Raw genomic sequence first — 17,301 nt, forward strand, 5'->3', positions numbered from 1 at the left:
CCAGCCCGTATTGTTTTTTCTGTTGCTGTAACTCGGACACTTGCATCACTGCGGTCGAAGCGTGTGCACGTGAAGCGAAAATTTGCTCTTTTACGAGGTGCTGTGTTTTATTTGTTAATTCTGTTATGTGGTAGGGATATTGAATTGAACCCGGAACCAGGCAAGGAACTAACAGATCAGTTAGAGGGTCAGAAGGCTATGATGTCAAAGTTGACATCTATTGAAGCGACACAAAACCAACTTGCACTTGATGTAAATGCCCTTAAAACACGTCTTTTGTCTATGGTGACAGGACTTGAAAAAAATGATGTTATGGGCGTGGCTCTAACCGCAGTTGAGAAGCAGCAACACCGGATGCATGAAACTTTGGCAAGAACTAAAGAAAGAGGGGCTAGCCTTGAAAACGGAGAGAGGAGGTGCAACCTTTTGTTTTACGTCTTTGTGGACAAAGTAGCAGACGTGAGGGCGATAAAGACACAGTAAATTGATTGCTGAATTGTGTAAGGATCTTCTTGGACTAACCAGTGTTAACGATGAGCGTGCACATAGAATAAGTACCTACCATGTTTACAAAAAGCATGCGATACTTGTGACGTTTCCTTCGGTTGATGGGACCCTGAAATGATTTCTACAATCATATTCTATTGCAACAGCTCCGCAGAGGTGATCTCTGCGAGTATTCTAGTCCGATTCAAAAAGCTGCCCGTGGAACCAATAATTTACCATAAATTTTTAAAACTTTCAACCCAGACGATTAGGGCGACGCCTCACCGCGCGTTTTTCTCCGCCCCAGGCCAGTGACGTAAACTGGGCCACCCGGGCCATGGACTGGGCGAGCCTTATCATTGCCTCTGCCCACTGCCGTAACGGGCAATTTTTGCACTAATTCATCCACAACTGAGCACCGATGCTGCTTGACATACTATTTTATTGATCACTTATTATTTTTTAAAACACACGTGTACAGAGGTAAGAATCCAGCGCATTTCTTGAAAGTAATGTAGTACTTCCGGTGGTGAAGGAAATCCGTTTGCTCACAAAGCACGTGTCCTCGTCAGATCTTTGCGCCCGCCATTGCAAGTTTCCTAGCTGCGGCTGCTGCGCCGACAAGTCCCTGCTGTCGTCACTGTCGTCGTCCTGTGGGTCTTGGTATGGCGTGTGCTGATAAGGCTCGAAGTCTACCTAAGCGGTGGCTGCACGCAGCCGCGCTTCGAGCTCCGCATCCATGCGTTCGAGCAGCTAGGCTAAAGCAAGGAACACATGTGCGAAAACTTCACCGGGAAGCCGTACCGATCATCGCTTGCGAACTGCCGCCCCATAGCAAGCAGGGACAGACGGAGCGGTAAGCATCACTGCGCCGCTCTACCCAAGTTCCACCCACAAAAGGTGTCGCACTTCGCCGCCGTGCGGCAGTGCCTGAGCGCTGCTGACAGTTCGTGACAGTTGCTGGCGCTGGTGACAGCTGACAGCCGTGCTGTGCGGACGCATGTTTAGGTGCTCCTAAGATCACGCGTGGAGACCGGACCGACTGTCGACTGCGAGAGCGATGCGACTGCATAAAGTAGATGAGTACTTTCTTTTAATATTTTTAAAGTAGGAAGTGTTTAGTTTTTAGGCTGTTAGGGGAAGTGCAGCAAAAAGAATAGAATTTAGGTCAGTGACCTATAATCGGTCGAGTATATTATTGCCGGCAGCTAGAGTATTTCAGTAATTATTTGTGCCTTAAATATTTTACAAAAATAGTTTTTCGTTTCCAAGTGATCGATCGTCTTTTGCGGTAGGCAGAATTTTATTTTATTTCTGCACGTGGTTTCAAGTGTTTTTTTGAGCCTGTAAATATCTTATCATTAGGTGGTAGCAATAATCGAGTTCTGCTTAGGTGGTTAAGTGACTAAAGGCTAAATGTAAGGAGTGTGAGGCGCTGGTGAATTTAAAAGAAACGCAGTTCGAATCGGTGGAGAAGGCCGAAGGCGCAGATTTTGTGTGCAAATGCTGCGTATTAGGTGCATGGCTGGATAGGGCTGAATAGGCGAACACGAAACTAGTGCTACGTATGGATGCTCTAGAAAGAGAGTTGCAGGTAGAGAGGGCAGAGAAGCGCAAATTTCAAGAACAGCTTGGTCAGTTGGAGTAAAAAATTGCTGACACCGCCATTGGATGCCCCATTGGCGGACATTCGAGCTCCAGCCACGTGGATGGGTCTTGCATTGTCATGGACAACGATAACAAAGTAGGTCAGACATGATGAGACCGGAAGAGCTACACACAGGCGGCAGCTGGGGAGTCTAGAGGCGATACTGAGAAGGGATACAAGCTAAACCCTAAGAATGAAGTTACAGTCATTGATAAGAGGCAGCAAGATCCGGAAGTTAGCAGGGAGGGGGAGAGTACTCTTGTCCTTATCGCTGGTGACTCAAACATGAGGCGCCGCAAAAGAGCTATACTGGAGCGTGTAAATGGTGATAGGCGGGTAGCAGTCGGGGTATTCCTTAGGAGGTTAATGGACGAGGTACTGAGAGAGAAAAAGTGAACTTGCCGATAATGTTGCAAGGGGTAACTTGGTAGTGGTAGCGGCGGGGCTAAATGATGTCCTCAATGGTGACGCCGCACAAGTAGTGAAAAGATTAGCTGTGAGACTTGACGGTGTAAGGGCGATAGCACAGCAAGCGCAGATCGTGGTACGCAAAAAGCCGGAGGTACAAGGAAGGAATGGAGAGGGCGCTAAAAACGTTGTGAGTCCTAATCGAGAGATAAGTAAGCCTCCAGAAAGGATTTGAGGTGGTCGACATAAACAAGGAAGTGCACAGAGCAGGCTTGGGTAGTGGCTTTAGACGAAATGGCATCCATTTGAGTGCAAGGGTAGGAGAAGAGATAGGCTGGCGTCTAGGAGGCCGAGCGGTAGCTTTTTTAGGGGGTCCACGGTGGCTAAGGGCGTAGGAGTGGGTAGAAGCGAAGTAGTAAATGTAACAATGGCGGCTGAACCCAACAATATGGCTACTGGGAGGCCCAGAAAGAAAACTACGGAAAAGAAATTTAACGCCAAGATCAGTTACATAAACATGCAAGGGGGTAGAAAGAGATCGATATGGCTAGAAATAGAGCAGCAGTTAAAGGACGAAGAAGTAGGTGTGTACGCTCTATGCGAGACACATCTAAGGGATCTAGAAGATTCACCTTTAATCGATGGCTATGACTTGGTAGGGTGCAATAGAACAACAAGGGAGAAAAATGGAGGAGGTGTAGGTATTATTTATTTATTTATTTACAATACTGCTGGTCTTATTGCAAGACCATAGCAGGGGCAATTAGTACAGTGCAAAAAACAAATATAAACATATTATTCAAAGGCAGCAAACATGGCATAAAAGCAAAGGTAGGGAAAAGTGAATTGGCATAGCAAAAGGATATACAGAACAGATCTTCGACAATGGTAGGCACAATTTCAAAATGCACTCAAAATCGCATACATGACAAGTTAGAAGGGGTTGTCTTCTTGCCTAGATTTGCAGTCACGTTTGCTGCATCGCCACTGTGTATTACGACAAATGCTCGATCTGCGACACGAATGATGATAAGGATTGAGTGCAGGTGATGTTACGATCCAAGCGATTCCATTCACTAATGGAGAGAGGGAAAAAGGAATGCTTAAACGTGTCAATATGGCATACATACTCGGTTAGTGTGTTCGTATGTTTGTGCCGTGAAGGTGGCGATTGTGAGTACGTCACGTATTTTTTCACATCTATCCTGTACTGCTCGTGTAATAATTGAAACAAAAATTTTAAGCGCGCTTGTTTTGCTCTTGCGGATAATGTTTGGAGACCGGATGAAGCTGCAAGCAATGTTGGGGAATCTGTGCGCTTGTATTTATTGTGAATTATTCGTAGGGCTTTGCGTTGTATAGCCTCAAGTTTTGTGATGTTAGTTATTGATTGGGGGAACCAGACTGTGTTCGCGTATTCTAAGACTGGCCTTACAAGGGTTTTGTAGGCCAGGAGTTTAGAAGATACTGGTGCGGACCGCAAGCGTCTCCTGATAAAGAGAAGTTTCCGTAAAGCAGTAGACGTTATGTTAGCAATGTGAGAGTCCCACCTCAGGTCAGAAGACAGCGTAATACCTAGATATTTATGGTGTTTAGTTTTCGCTAATGGAACGCCGTTTACAGAGTAAGAAAAGCAAAACGGGAATTTTTTTCTTGTTACTGTCATACAAACGGATTTTTTAGTGTTTATTGTCATTTGCCACGTGTTACACCATTCTGTTATTTTTTTTAGAGAACTGTTTAACGACAGATGGTCTTCGCGGTTGTTAATAGTTTTGTAAAGAATGCAGTCATCTGCGAAGAGCTTAATGTTACAATCAATGTCATTAGTTATGTCATTGCTGAAGAGCAGAAATAACAATGGACCAAGGACTGATCCCTGAGGAACGCCCGACGTTACTGGAACTGTTTTGGATGAAACATACTCAAAAACCACAAACTGAGACCGATTTGACAAAAACTCTTCTAACCAAGATAGTAAGTCGCCTTCCCCGATAACAGTTTTTAGTTTTCCTAGCAACTTATTGTGTGATACAGTGTCGAATGCCTTTGAAAAATCGAGCAATATTATGTCTGTCTGGCTACAGTTATTAATATTAAGTGCTAGATCGTGTACAACCTCTGTTAGTTGAGTAACGGTTGATAACCCGCGTCGGAATCCATGCTGATGGGGTGTCAATATACTATTGCGCTCCAGGAATGAGGTTATGTGCTTCGAAATTATGTGTTCCAAAATTTTACATGATGTACTTGTAAGAGAGATTGGCCTATAGTTTGAGGGTGAGGTAGTGTCCCCTGATTTATGAATAGGTATGATCTTTGCCATTTTCCAGTCTCTGGGCAGCCTTGATGATGAAATAGACTTGCGAAAGATAATACCAAGGTACTTGCTACACCATTCGGCATATCTTTTTAAAAACTCATTTGGAATATCATCCGGACCTGTTGATTTTTTTGGATCTAGGTTCAGCAGAAGATTGAAAATCCCGTCATCGGTAATTCTGAGAGGTTCAATATTTAGCAGGGGCAAATTGCAGGAGTCGGGGATGATGCCGTTATCTTTAGTAAAGACTGAAAAGAAGAAATCGTTGTACATATTAGCAGTATTGGCCTTATCTTCTACAGAGAGACCGGACTGCACCGTTTTACGGTCACGAAAATGGCTCCAAAACCTGTGTGGATTATTTCTCAAAAAACTTGGGAAAGTTACGTTGAAGTAGTAGTCTTTCGCTTGTTTCGTGACCTGTTTGAGCTTTTCAACGGCACTGCTTAATTTAGATTTCCTCACATGACTACCACCTTTGGTCTTGATAGCTCTGCGTAACCTCTTTACATGACGCTGCGCGTGAATGACGTCTCTAGTGATCCAAGGGTTATTTTTAGCGATGCGTTTGATCTTGAGCGGGACAAAGTTAGTCATACAGTACTGTACAGCGCGTTTAAAGATAAGCCACGTAGCGTCTATGTTTGTAGATCTATCTGATGCGCTCTCGGCAAAGCTGTCGAATTCATGGGCGAGATAAGTTAGGATAGCTGCGTCGTCTGCCTTTGCAAAGTTTTTTATGGTGGTGGTTGGACAGTGGCATGTCATGGTGCATTGTAGCGGTAATTCACAAACTGGGATTTTATGGTCTGAGATGCCTTCGATGACGTGGGTTGCAACACGATGGACGGGGAAATGTTCACTGATTAAAATCAAATCAAGAATGTTTTTTGTTGAGCCTTGTACGCGTGTAGGATCGAGAACTATTTGATGGAGGTTAAAGTTTATCATCAAATTAATTACAGGTATGCTGATACGTCAATGAAAAAATTGGCAAAGAATAAAATCAACTTGCAAAGAACATATCTGGGTATCAGGTACAATTGCTGCTAAAGAGGCAAGGCTAGGGTAGTTTATTTAGGGACTGGGGACAAATGCAGGCAAGAAAACAAGGATCTAGTTAAGTGCCTCGATGACGATATAAAGCAATTTGGAGACGGTGTCGATATTATTCTGCTTGGAGACACGAATGGCCACATCGAGGATCTGGATGGATACACAAATTGTAACGGGAAGTTAATGCTAGACTTCTGTGAGCGGCACAGCCTAGTTATTGTCAATAGAGAAACTAAATACGACGGACAAATCGCGTGGGAATTCCGTAACAGGTAGACAACCATTGACTACTGTCTAATGTCGCAGGGCATCTATAGCAAGCTCGCAGTAATGGAAATAGACGAAGAGGGGAAGTACAGCCTAGGAAGTGATCATAAAGGTATTAGTCTACAGTTGGAACCCTGGTCAAAAGAGAAATGCAGCGAAGTCCAAAAGGCAACGCAAAATTAAACAATGAACAAACAGCGCTAATAGCAGCCGATATAGAAGAAGTAATCGAGAAACGCCCCATGGAAAAGTAGGATTATAATCAGTTAAACTACTCATCGCTACAAAAATGAAGCAACTGGAAGGAGTAAACCGCTGGAGAGGAAAGAGGAAGCCACGAAGCTGGTAGAATATTTAAATCAAGGAGGCCATCGAACAACGACGGGTGGCTTCAAGGGAACACAGAGAAGCAAAGAGGGCGCAGTTATCTGAAGAGGAAATAGGCGAAAAATGGAAATATTATCCACAAAACAAACAGCAAGTTCAGGTCCTAGTCCAGGCTAAAATGGAGCAGTCCTCTGATAAATGGCTGGTTGAAGTTCGCGAGGCAAATAAAGGGGGGCCAAGAAAATTCCGGAACCATACAAGCTGGTTGGGAAACAGAAAAAAAAGGAACAGATTAAAGATGCTGAGGGATAATGTTTAGAGGGAGACGATGCTGTGAACTACATTACGTTATTTATAGCTGCGTCTTTTAGCAACGACAATGGGTAATCTCCTCAAGTGAGGCGGCAACACAGGACAGCGCAGTAGAGAACAGCTTAGAACTGACTAGTCGCAACTGCAAAAGGCGGAAGCAAATATTCCTAAAACCACATCCGCAGGAATAGACGAATATACAATTAAGCTGATTAATGAACTTGGCCCAAGAAGCAAGGAAGCGCTGATAGAAGCATTAGAGATAGTCATAAAAAATAAGCAAATTTCGCACAGCTGGAGACAGAGTAAAATGAATTTGATTTACAAAACGAAAGGAGATAAGATGAACTAGGGCCTCTAGTCTTCAATATTTACCTAAACGATATTGTCAACATTACCGATAATACAAAGTTTTTCATCGATGCCGACGATGCGAGCGTATTTTTTTCAGGTGAAAATGTTCATGAACTAATCAAACAATGTAATGCCACAATGAAAGCTCATGAGGTCTGGTCTGCAGTTAACCTAATGCAAATAAACGAGAGTAAGACCAAAGCTGCCATATTTAGGCCGAAAAATAGTTATACCACCGCACGATAATATTATATTAAACTCGTGGGATGTAGAAATTATTGAGCAGTTTAAATGCCTCGGGGTTATATTTTGTGCCAGTACGTCATGGGATTATCATGACAATTATATCTTGGAAAAAATAGCTCAAATCACTGGTGTTATAGGCCGTCTAAAATACATACTTCCCACAAAAACTAAGATGCTGGTATACAATTCAATACTGAACTCGCATTTAAACTATTGCAAGTTAGTGTGGGGCACTACAACATTCACTAACCTTGAACGTATACATTTAATGCAAAAAAGATATCTCCGAAATCCGACATCCAAGTTCAGCTTTCTTTTCTCATTGAAAAGTTATTAAAGCACATAATCTTTATAAATATCGCCTCAGTGTTACTTTTAAAACAGAAATCAGGAAAAATGTTACAAATCTTAAAAATTTAGCACAACTAAGGAAAAACGAATCAGTATATCCAACCAGGCGTGGCGAAGACTGGACAGTGCCAAACCCTCGATTAAATCTTGGTAGGGAATGCCTTCAGTACACTCTTCCATCTCTTCTAAATAGGTATATCCACATTAACCTCGATTTGTTTTCTTTTTCACGTCATGAATTACATAATTGGTTTTTGAATAACATGGTTTAAGTTTCATTGTGTATACATATTGCTGTTTAGTGTATTCTCTGGTGCTTCCTTGATGTGCTTGTTTTTTAAAATTGTATAAACACTTGTGTTGCCTCCCTGTCAATAATTAGGATTGTAGACTCGTCAAGCTGCCCAAGGGCAGCTTTTTTCTACTATTCCTCCATCTGTAGTGTTAGATGGGAAATAAACTTTGAAACATTGAAAATCATTCCGTCCGATTACGATAACATCTGTTATGAACAGGCTTAAAATGCAGGCGGTGAAATTAAAAATGCGGTAATTTCATTTCATTTATTTCATTTATTTCGTCCTTAAAGGCCCGAGGGCATTACATAAGGAGGGGGTTACAAATTGTTTTGTGTGAACGCACTCATGATGAAAACATAGACAATAAAAGAAACACTGCAACTGCAAACACTAAAAATAAAGATAAAAAGTATCAAGTGGTTATATAAAAATAAAAAACAAGAGAAGCCAAGAAAGCACAGAAAAATACAAGAAAAACTCAGGGAAAATACAGAAAAAAAGTAAAGGCCAGCAAATGATTCACGTGTTCTGAAAATGAGTGGTGAGTTTCGCGCGAAATGATTTGCGATCGTTGCATGATACTATGTCGTTGGGCAGGGCATTCCAATGGTTTATTGCGTCAGGAAAAAAGGAACTGCTCATTGCTAAAGTACGACTCTTGATGCTGGCTATGGGGTGGCTGTGGCTGAGGCGACTGGAAGTTCGGATCGGTGGTTTCAGCAGGGGATGTTTTGATATCGGATGGTAGAAAAAGCTGTGTAGTAGGCAAAGGCGTGAGATGATGCGGCGTGATTCAAGTGTGGGGAGGGAGACAGAATGTTTGAGTGCAGTGATGCTACTTTCTTTTGAGTATTCAGAGGTGATAAAACGGGTCGCGCGGTTTTGGATGGCCTCAAGTTCGGTGCAAAGGTACGCTTGAGAGGGATGCCAGATGGATGATGCAAATTCAAGTTTGGGACGAACAAATGTTAGGTAAGCAAGCTTTTTTACTTCGGGAGATGCTGACTTGAGGTTACGTCGGAGATAACCCAAGACACGGGAGGCATCAGAACATATTCTTTGGACATGGTTCACCCAAGATAGTGAAGATGTCAGATGTAATCCAAGATACTTATATGACGTTGTTGAGGCAATCGGGACTGAGTTAATATTGTATGAATGATGAATAACTGCGCGTTTGCGAGAGAATGACAACAGTTGGCATTTATCTAGGTTTAAAGGCATGAGCCATCGGTCGCACCATGTGGCTATTATGTCAATATCTTTTTGTAGTAGGTGACTATCGGTCGGATCACGAATGGGGCTGTAAATTACGCAGTCGTCCGCGAACAGTCTTAATTTGGCGTTTGTGTTTACTGAAAGATCGTTGATGTAAATGAGGAATAGCAGTGGTGATAATCCAGCGCCCTGGGGGACACCTGATGATACATCGGTAAGGGGTGAGCGGTAACCATTGCATGAAGTGAATTGCATGCGCCCATTTAAGAAATGATCGATCCAGGTTATTAGGTTACCAGGAATGCCTAGGGAGGAGAGTTTTGCGAGCAGGTGCGAGTGAGGAACACGGTCGAATGCTTTCGAAAAATCTAAAAAAACGGCGTCTATTTGAAGGTTATTGTCCATAAAGTGTAGGATGTCTTGAGTGAATTCGGCCAATTGGGTTTCACAGGAATAGTGTTTTCGAAAACCGTGTTGGTGGGGATAAAAGAAGTTAATTGAGTCTAGATGGCTCATTAAGTTAGACGATATAACATGTTCGAGTAATTTTGAAGGAATGCTGGTCAAGGAAATGGGGCGATAGTTCGACGGATTTGTGCGGTCACCTTTCTTGAATATCGGAATGATTTCAGCTATCTTCCAGTCGTCGGGGACTTCGCCGGATTCCAACGATTGGGTAAAAATTAGATGCAGGATTGAGCTTGAGACTGAACTAGTATTTTTCAGGAGTTTGCTGTTGATATGGGTAGAATGGGTAGAAGTAATGGGTAGAAGTAATCGGATACTCGGAGAAATTCAGAATGGACATCAGCGGTGCATACGATAACGTGAACAGGGAACTCCTCTTGAGCATATTGAAAGATTTAGACATCGGTCATGAGGTAATTCATTTTCTACAGGATATCTATCGTGATAATAAAGTTGAAATTACATGTGAAGGGAGATAAAGTACGACAGCTCGAGGCCGCACAAAAGATTAAGGCAAGGTTGTCCTCTATCACCGCTGCTGTTCATGCTTTATGTGATAAATATGGAAAGAATGCTACAAGAAAGTAATCTAGGTTATAATTTGTCGTACAGATTAGGCGGAAATGTAGTTCAGCAGCGACTACCGGGTTTAATGTATGCGGACGATATTGTACTGTTAGCAGCTAGATAGCCAGGAAGATTTACAACCATTGGTTAATTGTTGTGGAGACGAAGGAGACGCTCTAGGATTCAGGGTTAGCGCAACTAAGTCAAGTGTGATGATTTTCAACTATACAACTAGTCAGGTGCTTACAATACAAGGCTACGAAATACCCAAAGTGGCCGAATACAAATACCTCGGGATATGGCTAAACGAAGGGCAGACATACATGGAAAAGCATGAACAGGCTCTTAGGGCAAAAGGACGAAGAGACGACGGGATAATGAAACATAGGGCATTATGGGGGTACAAAAAATATAGAGTACTGAGAGGTATTTGGAAACGAATAATGGTGCCGAAGCTTACTTTCGACAATGCGGTTCTGTCCTTAAGGGCAGAAGTTCAGTCGAGATTGGACGTAAATCAGAGAGCTGTTGGAAGATTAGCATTAGGTGCCCACTGAAAAACCACAAACGAGGCTGTACAAGGGGACATGGGCTGGGCATCGTTCGAAGCGCGGGAAGATAAGAGTAAAATACTATATAATAAGGGAGTAATTACTCATTGGCATACACCCAAGAGCAGCCATACGGCTACAAAGCAAAGCTATACAGCTTTCTCAGAAACTTCGTTGTTAAAGAAAAATTCGTCCTGGTCCGGGGTTCGAACCCGGGACCACCGCTTCACCGGAGCAGTCGCTCTACCAACTGAGCTAACCGGGACGGCAAGCTTATGGTAGGGCGAGAGCAAATTGATCAATAACTTGAAGCGGGAACAATGTTGGTGAAATGTTTTAGGGGAATCCCCCAAGGTGGAGGAAATTTGTAATAAGGGAGTAATTACTCATTGGCATCCACCCAAGCGCAGCCATACGGCTACAAACGAAAGCTATACAGCTTTCTCGGAAACTTCGTAGTTAAAGAAAAATTCGTCCTGGTCCGGGGTTCGAACCCGGGACCACCGCTTCACCGGAGCAGTCGCTCTACCAGCTGAGCTAACCAGGACGGCAAGCTTATGGTAGGGCGACTGCTCAGGTGAAGCGGTGGTCCCGGGTTTGAACCCCGGACCAGGACGAATTTTTCTTTAACTACGAAGTTTCTGAGAAAGCTCTATAGCTTTCCTTTGTAGCCGTATGGCTGCGCTTGGGTGGATGCCAATGAGTAATTACTCCCTTATTACAAATTTACTCCACCTTGGGGGATTCCCCTAAAACATTTGACCAACACTGTTCCCAGTTCGAGTTATTGATCAATTCGCTCTCGCCCTACCATAAGCATGACCTCCCGGTTAGCTCAGTTGGTAGAGCGACTGCTCCTGTGAAGCGGTGGTCCCGGGTTTGAACCCCGGACCAGGACGAATTTTTCTTTAACAACGAAGTTTCTGAGAAAGCTGTATAGCTTTCCTTTGTAGCCGTATGGCTGCGCTTGGGTTGATGCTAACGAGTAATTACTCCCTTATTACAAATTTAATCCACCTTGGGGGATTCCCCTAAAACATTTCACCAACATTTTTCCCGCTTCAAGTTATTGATCAATTCGCTCTCGCCCTACCATAAGCTTGCCGTTCCGTCCATCCGTCCATCCGTCCGTCCGACCATCCAACCGTCCGTCCGTCCGTCCGTCCGTCCGTCCGTCCGTCCGTCCGTCCGTCCGTCCGTCCGTCCGTCCGTCCGTCCGTCCGTCCGGCACACTGCGAAGCCTAATGCGGAAGACTCGGGAGATCGCAGTATCACTTGTCCGGGCTGGTGATGCTTCCCACTTAGTTTAAGCACACCGTTTGCGCTACTAGTTACAAGGAAAGCTGTCTTGCAATTGGTTGATAGGTGGAATGTCGTGTAAAGGAAGTTATTAAGGAGTGATAGGGGCAGCTATTTCAGAACACTGGGAACGGTTACGCTCTTCTCGATGAATTTACCGAATTTAGCGATCACGACAAGGTCACATATGTCGGAAAACTTGCCGAGCTAGTGCACGGGCACCCGCAGTGGTGGCACAGTGGTTGGGGGCGCTCGGCTACTTATCCGGGGTACCCGGGTTCGAACCCGACCGCGGCGGCCCGTTTCAGTGGAACAGAAAGGTGGTTGTATTTATTTCGGAGTCCTCCACTACAACACTTCTTTCTTCTTTCGCTTTTTCTTTTATCCCTTCCTTATGAATGGCGTGTTTTGGGCGTCTACCGAGATACGCGAGATCGTTACTGCGACGTTTCCTTCCCTCAAAACCAATTTTCATTTTTTTGTTTTCTGCACGGGCCGGCGTAGATGCCGCGTCGTACGCGGCGATCGTTAAACGTTTTCGTTGAACATGTCATGGTCTGACAAAAGTTTGCACGTACATCAAAGAAAACTTGAGGGCCACCCCCCCCCCCCCCCCCCTACTCAATTTTTTTTCATCTTATAGGTACCTATTTTAAGAAGAATGCAAACAATTAATTTCTGTTTATTCTTCTTTTTTTGCACGACGTAAATACCTCGAAAAACAAAAACAAACGCCGGATCGCGGAGCACACGGGCTGCCAGGCTCTGGGGCACAATTTATCAAGCGTAATATGCTTCGCAGCTATGATTGGCTGTTGTGAGCCGCAGTCCTGAGCGGCTCCATTTTTCTGCGGCTGCGTTTGTCTGTAAATTTCATCTGCTATGCTATCCCAAATATTTCACCTCTGCTCTCTTGTTAAAAAACATTCCAGGCAAAGCCAGGTGCATCATTTCAACTGCTCTTCTGACTGGCCTTTACATTTTGATTTCTTTCTCCCTTCTCTGCTTAATGCAAATATCTGTTGTTGTGGTTTTTTTATTTCTGATCGCGGCCTATGAACAAGAAACCAGGTGTTCGCAAATCCATGTTCTGACAAATTGTTTCATAGCTCCAATGGGCTCAGATTGAGCGCAGGTACAGTAATTGTTTAAAGGCATATGGCTTGAACTACGGCATCTAAGCATTTTTTTCTGCGCCGCGTTTTCTCAATAGCAGTGATTTACCTATTTTCGCCCCAAACTGTGCATTAGTTGGAGCGCATTGTTAGAACGAGTGAGAAGTGCCCATTGAAACTTATTGTTTCACCTGTGTTGTGTCGACGCGACCAGCCTTAGCATGTGCAGGTGTGTCCGTAATGTGGACCAAGCGTTGTAAACAAATCGTGGGTTTTACTGAGTACTCATTCATTAAGATTTAAGGTATTACCTCCGAATACTTCCTAGAGAACCCGTGTTAGAGACATTCTAGGCTACCGAGAAAAAGTAAAAGAATACATAAAACGAGGACAAATTTCATGGTGCCAAAATTTCATATTTCATTTGCTCATGCGAGCACCTGGAAAATTTTGGGAAATCAATGACCGTTGTTTTTTGTTGAGTTGTGATTTTTTTTCCAAAGGGCATATAGACAGCCATTTGGCAATCTCTTCAAATCGTAGTGGTGTGGAACTAAAAAAAATTTACGCACTCCGCTCCACGTGCTCAGTGCATGAAGCGCATTTCAATCAATTTTCAGGAAAAATTCCCTGTCACGTACTTGAGTCTGGTTATTCTGTACCAGAAATGCTTACAGATTCGTGTTAAGCGAGCAGGCAGATGATTTAAAACCCTAATCTTGTTTGTCATAAAATTATCTCATATGAAACAGCAAAAAAAGCAGAAAAATGCGCTCTTAATTGTTCAAGTACAACACTCATAACGTTCGGTTCTCATTGCTTCATCGAGTAGTAACAGTCTTAGTTGAACGGCAGGAAAAAATACCAGGTTATCATGCGCTTAAATGGTGCTGATTTCCCGATTCACAGCCGTATTTCACGATAACTCGTACGCATTAGCATGGAGAAAACATTCGCATCTTTCACTCATTGCTCTGAACAATGCTACAATCAACTCAATGTTTAGAATCTAATATCTGTATAAAAAATCTCCGATTTATTTAGGCGTACTGGAATATTCAAGACTGCTCACAACAGCGTTATGCTATACTTCGGAACTTCTGTAATAGGTCCTTTCTTCCGGTTCAAATTTTCCTATTTTATGAGTACTGTCTACTGTTCTCTGGCCAGATCCCTCATGACGCTTACCTTTCAGGGCAAAGTGTTCTCCTAAACAAATCATCTGCATGAAGGCTTCAAACTATTTCATGAGGCTTCGTTGCTGCTTTAATAAAACAGGTCCAACAGTCAAAAAAGAATCCGTGTTCACGTCGTTCCGCTTTTTAATCGCCTTGTAAAGCGCTTGTTTTGGTGTGCTTATTTCCCAAATGTTGCTTTAAACAGTTACGTACTGTCCAGCTTTTAATGAATCTGTTTGCATTTTACTAATGCTTGCAAGATATTCAATGTCATTAGTTAAAGCAGCTTGAGCAGCACGTAACTTTTGCCGCATTCGATTTGAAATTATAAAAAATTACTGCAAGCACACCTCTGTACACTATGCGTTAGCCTTGTGCAAAGCTACAAGCACTGCACCTCCCTGCTTGAAAATTACCCCTCGTCTCCGCTTCTAGCTTTGAGGCAGTGCAAAGACAAAGCCCCAAACAACATAGACGCGAGCGCTCCGCCTCAAACTGTGGGCTGCTTTCAAATTTGAATTTTGAATGCGTGGTGCACATTGCTCCAGCGCTTTGATGCAAACTGCTCATGCCTTTTGCATAGACCTCGGGCGTTTAACGTTGTATTAACTGAAAAGAAAATTTTCATGGCTTGAGTTGAGTGCAGAAAAAAAGAACTGCGGCGTCATTATTCAACCATGATATCAGTTTATGCGCTACGTAACCTGTGCCCGAAAAAGATTATTGCTTTCACAGCGTATTTTTTTCATCAGCATGTTCTTTAACGAAGGGAATTTCAGTAATTTTCTTTCCATATTTGTCAAACAAACGTTCTTACCACAAAAGCTTCAACGTGTTTTCCTACGCTTAAATACACCAATTACGAATACATCTGCTTGGTCCACAGGCTTTTCGTTTGAATGCACACATGCCGCATGTGTTTTTATAAGACAAGGTGCTCATATAGTTTAATTCTGTCATGTTTCTGTGGCCGTGGAACATCGGATATGACAGTGGCAAAAAGTCTTAAGCATACCTTTAATCGCGTAACGCCAGATAGATGTCACATTTGCTTTTTTTTAGAATCCATTCCGTCTACCCAAGCGACAGTTTGTATGTAGGTCTTTGTATTATTGATCGCGATCAGTGGGACGCAAGTAGATGGAAACAATACTCTCATTCTACATGTTTTCCTCCTGGCGTCGATCTATTTGTTATAACAGCTGCTAAAGAATGTTAATTTTATTTATCGCATCTGTTTAGCATAAACAGCACGGCGAACGTGAGCTCCTCACAAAACGTAGACAACACGTGCTCACCATGAATTCTTTTAATGTTTGTGTTCTGTAGCAGAAAGCCTGAATCTTGAAAAACTCGCACAAAAGTTTCATCAATGGATACTTCAGATGCGAGACTGAATTTTTAAAGCAAATTGAATTAAAAAACATTGCATGATTTTCTCCGAAGTAAAATTTATCCGAGTGCTGAGCATGGCTAAGCGGCGAATATCGAGCGCTAGTTACGGTGGGCACTTAATGTTATTGCCTGCTAAAGGCTACTGACCTAAAGTACTTTACCAGGAGGCATTTACCATCAAGACATTTTGGCCTGCAAGGTACAGCCTCCGTGAAAAGTTTACAGTCCAAGAGGATCGCTTCTAAGCTTTTTAGCGGGGCTTCTTAGCACATCTATAGCCGTCCAAAGCATGGAAGGATTGAGGACGCGACTCCATTCCTCTTTTGAAACGTCATGGTCGCTTAGAACGAAAAGGAGACATACAATAGCATTACAATAGCATACAAAAGAATACGAGGCATCCAATAGCTTAGCAATAGGCCTTATTAACAAATCCCTTGGGGCATATATTTTGTCGGGGGCGCACTACGTACGCATGTGCGAAATTGGAAAATGCGCCCAGTAGTCGTCCTAGAGCACGTCCTACAGTCCTACGACTTTAAACTTAATTTGTTTACGAGAGAACTCTTAGTCGGCTGTTCTTAGAAGAAAGCTAGCTTTGCGTTTTCATGTGCGCTCCCGTTTGGAACTTCGCAAATTGGGCTGTTCCAGTGAGCCTTCAGAGTTAAAGCCCTACGAAGGAAAACAATCAGGACATTTGTTGCCTTCGTTTTATGTTTAGAGGCTCCCTCCTTTGAAATGTACCAGTAGTACGAACTGTCCCAGCAGCATTCCGTCGGCGTCCAAAAGAGGCACAATTTCTCAGCAATCATTGCAGTTGCAAAACTTAAAGCTTTTTTAAGCACATTTCGAGGTATTTGTTCCACTACATGAATTGCTCGTAAAAATAGCAGATGCTACACAAATTTAGAGCTATAAAAACTTGTTTATAGACACATGAAGTCCAGAAAATTTCATGCCATACGTGTGAATGCTTTATGTTCCATACTGCAGCATGAACTCAGGGGACAAATACAATACAAATTTATACATGAAGAAAAAACAACAACCTTAAAAAGCAAATGCAACACGTTGCCCCGACTCGCTGCCCCGAGTCTAAGAATGCCATGTCAGCGACAATGACAGAATGCTGACGCAGCTTTCAGGTCCAGCTCTTTCGACTGCGACGACCTCGATAATTTCTCTTGTTAATCTATCCGAATTTCTACCAATAACATTGCATTCTTTAGAACCAGGCTTACTTTTGTGAGCACAACAGTGCCGTGCCAAATTGCTGGAACCGCCATCCCTAACTTCCTTATGGTGCTCCCTTAATCGCTCATTAAGGCATATGCTTACTGCCCAATGTGCGCCTTGCCGCATGAAAGTGGGATCTTGTAGGTTATTTCCTCAGTGCACAGCACAAAGGGGTTTCTATGCGGAATCATGCCACT

At 43.2% G+C, this 17,301-nt stretch overlaps 1 non-coding gene across 1 annotated transcript; it reads right to left on the minus strand.

The window, feature by feature from the left end:
- Nucleotides 1-11,354: 11,354 nt before the first annotated feature.
- TRNAT-GGU (transfer RNA threonine (anticodon GGU)) lies at nucleotides 11,355-11,428 on the minus strand. The gene has a single exon. It is a non-coding gene; the product is annotated as a tRNA-Thr (tRNA).
- Nucleotides 11,429-17,301: the final 5,873 nt, after the last annotated feature.

Source organism: Amblyomma mixtum, chromosome 10, assembly GCF_055824585.1.
Source record: "Amblyomma mixtum isolate Tamu chromosome 10, ASM5582458v1, whole genome shotgun sequence".
In the NCBI taxonomy this organism is placed as follows: domain Eukaryota; kingdom Metazoa; phylum Arthropoda; class Arachnida; order Ixodida; family Ixodidae; genus Amblyomma; species Amblyomma mixtum.